Source organism: Oncorhynchus gorbuscha, unplaced genomic scaffold (assembly GCF_021184085.1).
Source record: "Oncorhynchus gorbuscha isolate QuinsamMale2020 ecotype Even-year unplaced genomic scaffold, OgorEven_v1.0 Un_scaffold_2015, whole genome shotgun sequence".
In the NCBI taxonomy this organism is placed as follows: Eukaryota; Metazoa; Chordata; class Actinopteri; order Salmoniformes; family Salmonidae; genus Oncorhynchus; species Oncorhynchus gorbuscha.
In genome coordinates, this window is record NW_025746630.1 from 31,081 (window position 1) to 35,000 (window position 3,920).

A 3,920-nucleotide genomic window follows, 5' to 3' on the forward strand; every position below is an offset into this window, starting at 1 on the left:
CAGGGTTAATTCTTCATGGTTACAAGGATAATTCTACATTGTTACAGGGTTAATTCTACAAGGTTACAGGGATGATTCTACATGGTTACAGGGTTAATTCTACATGGTTACAGGGTTAATTCTACATGGTTACAGGACTAAACCAGAAACAGATATTAGGTATTCATTCTGAGTGGTTAAGGTCAGGGCTATGTTTTCTGGGGGAATGTTTTTTGGGGGAGGCTTAAAACAAAATCCTAGAAAAAGGGGCTATTACCATGAAGTATCATCAGTATTCTGGTGTCTTGGTACAGCGGTGTGTCGTCGTGCAGTGGTCTGAGCAGCTCCAACTCGGAGCATCGCGGCAATCGGTTTTATTTTGTAGGCGCCAAGGAAGGCATAAATATCGATGTTCAACAGGGACCTTTTCAAACGTACCGATATCAACGTCTATTTCTAGTGATCAGGCTGCACTCCGTAAAGGGAGGAAATGTAAAGAAGACACACAGGTCACACTACAGTGTGATAACAAACTACTAGTATTACATTTAGCTACAGTGTGATAACAAACTACTATTATTACATTTAGCTATTTTCTCTCACCATCTCTCTCATCTCCATTTCTCAACCTCCCTCCCTTCCTCTCTCTATTTCTCCACCTCCCTTCCTCTCTCTCTCTCTCCATTTCTGCACCTCCCTTCCTCCCTTCCTCTCTCTATTTCTCCACCTCCCTTCCTCTCTCTCTCTCTCCATTTCTCCACCTCCCTTCCTTCCTCCCTCTCTCTATTTCTCCACCTCCCTTCCTCTCTCTCTCTCTCTCTCCATTTCTCCACCTCCCTTCCAACCTCCCTCACTCTATTACTCCACCTCCCTTCCTCTCTCTCTCTCCATTTCTCCACCTCCCTCCCTCCCTCCCTCTCTCTCTCTATTTCTCCACCTCCCTTCCTCTCTCTCTCTCTCTCCATTTCTCCACCTCCCTCCCTCCCTCCCTCTCTCTCTCTATTTCTCCACCTCCCTTCCTCTCTCTCTCTCTCTCCATTTCTCCACCTCCCTCCCTCCCTCCCTCTCTCTCTCTATTTCTCCACCTCCCTTCCTCTCTCTCTCTCTCTCCATTTCTCCACCTCCCTCCCTCCCTCCCTCCCTCTCTCTCTCTATTTCTCCACCTCCCTCTCTCTCTCTCTCTCTCTCTCCATTTCTCCACCTTCCTCCCTCCCTCTCTCTCTCTATTTCACCACCTCCCTCTCTCTCTCTCTCTCTCCCTCTCTCTCCATTTCTCCACCTCCCTCCCTCCCTCCCTCCCTCCCTCCATGGCTCCTCTCCTCTCATACAACCCAGTATGCCATCAATAACTTCATGACATGGATCTAATTCAGCTCTTCCTCACCGTATCTCTGTACCTCACCCTCCTCTTCTCTATCTCTCCCCCACCCTCTTCTGTCTCTCCCTCTATCTCCTCTCTCCCCTCCACCTCTCCAATCCCTCTTCATCTCCACCTCACTCCCTCTTTCTCGCTCTTTCCTCTCCTCCTCTTCCCCTCTCCCACCCTCATCTCACCCTCTCCTCCACCAACCTCTCTCTCTCTCTCTCTCTCTCTCTCTCTCTCTCTGTCTCTCTCTCTCACACTCTCTCAGATATAAATTGGTAATCGAGAGCGCTGGTCTCCATGCCGACAGTGCTCCAGTGTTCCGTGGGGGCCTTATCAAGTGATTTCTGGGTTTTAGATCATAATTGAAGTGTGTGTTTGTGTGTGCATGTGTGCGTGTGTGTGCATGCATATGTCTACGTGCGTGTGTGCATACTGTGTGTGTGTGTGTGTGTGTGTGCGTGCGTGCGTGCGCGTGTGTGTGTGTGTTACACAGTAATTCCTGGTGTTTTACAAAGATCTGACAGAACGGTCATAATAGGGAGAACAAGATGATTGCATCTCCTAATTAGCTTTAACACAGAGCAACAATGCCGTTGTTCTGAAATAGATCGCGTGGGGGTATATTACCAGGGTATCGCTAACTCCTATGATAAAATGAGTGGATATTATTAGCATATTATAAAATGAGTGGATATTATTAGCATATCGCTAACTCCGATGATAAAATGAGTGGATATTATTATGATAAAATAAGTGGATATTATTAGCATATCGCTAACTCCTATGATAAAATGAGTGGATATTATTAGCATATCGCTAACTCCTATGACACAAATTGCCTGAAATAGACCGGATGGGTGTATTACTAACGTGTCGCTAACTCCTATGTTAAATTGAGTGTGCATTATTAGCATATGGCTAACTAAAGCCTTTGATAAATACAGTGTCATGCTATGTCACGCTACTAAGCTAATAAGGTAATTGTAGGTGTTGTTGGAGAGCTTCATGTTAATGACCGAGGTACAGGCCCAGGAAATGTAAATGGTGACACGTTATATGAGCCATTTATAAGTTGTTACGAGGTCAAATTACAGGTTATCATTGCTTATAGCATAGGACAGACATTTCTTATCACCATGGCAGGGCCCAGAGTTGTTCACTTGGGCAGGGTCAAGAGTTGTTCACCACAGTAGGGCCAAGAGTTGTTCACCACGGCAGGGCCAAGAGTTGGTCAAATTACAGTAGGGCCCAGTGTTGTTCACCACAGTAGGGCCCAGTGTTGTTCACCACAGTAGGGCCCAGTGTTGTTCAGCACAGCAGGGCCCAGAGCTGTTTACCATGGCAGGGCCCAGAGTTGTTCACCATGGCAAGGCCCAGAGCTGTTCCCCACGGCAGGGCCCAGAGTTGTTCCCCATGGCAAGGCTCAGAGTTGTTCCCCATGGCAAAGCCCAAAGTTGTTCACCACAGCAGGGTTCAGAGTTGTTCCCCATGGCAGGGTTCAGAGTTGTTCACCACGGCAGGGTTCAGAGTTGTTCACCACGGCAGGGTTCAGAGTTGTTCACCACGGCAGGGTTCAGAGTTGTTCACCACGGCAGGGTTCAGAGTTGTTCACCACGGCAGGGTTCAGAGTTGTTCACCACGGCAGGGTTCAGAGTTGTTCACCACGGCAGGGTTCAGAGTTGTTCACCACGGCAGGGTTCAGAGTTGTTCACCACGGCAGGGTTCAGAGTTGTTCACCACAGCAGGGTTCAGAGTTGTTCCTCGCCAAGTGTTAATGTCTAGGATTCTGTGTTATAAGTATGATGTCTGAATGGAACCAGTGATGTCTGAATGGAACCAGTGATGTCTGAATGGAACCAGTGATGTCTGAATGGAACCAGTGATGTCTGAATGGAACCAGTGATGTCTGAATGGAACCAGTGATGTCTGAATGGAACCAGTGATGTCTGAATGGAACCAGTGATGTCTGAATGGAACCAGTGATGTCTGAATGGAACCAGTGATGTCTGAATGGAACCAGTGATGTCTGAATGGAACCAGTGATGTCTGAATGGAATCAGGAAGAGAGGGAGAGAGGAAGAGAGGGAGAGAGGGAGAGAGGAAGAGAGGGAGAGAGGAAGATAGGGAGAGAGGAAGAGAGGGAGAGAGGAAGAGAGGGAGAGAGGAAGATAGGGAGAGAGGAAGAGAGGGAGAGAGGGAGAGAGGAAGAGAGTGAGAGAGGGAGAGAGGAAGAGAGGGAGAGAGGAAGAGAGCGAGAGAGGAAGGGAGGGAGAGAGGTAGAGAGGTAGAGAGCGAGAGAGGAAGAGAGGGAGAGAGCGAGAGGAAGAGAGGGAGAGAGATGGAGAGAGGAAGGGAGGGAGGAAGAGAGGGAGAGGGGAGAGAGATGGAGAGAGGAAGAGAGGAAGAGAGGGAGAGGGGAGAGAGAGGAAGAGAGGGAGAGAGATGGAGAGAGGAAGAGAGGGAGAGAGATGGAGAGAGGAAGGGAGGGAGGAAGAGAGGAAGAGAGGGAGAGGGGAGAGAGATGGAGAGAGAGAGATGGAGAGAGATGGAGAGAGGAAGGTGGTGTTCCTCTCTA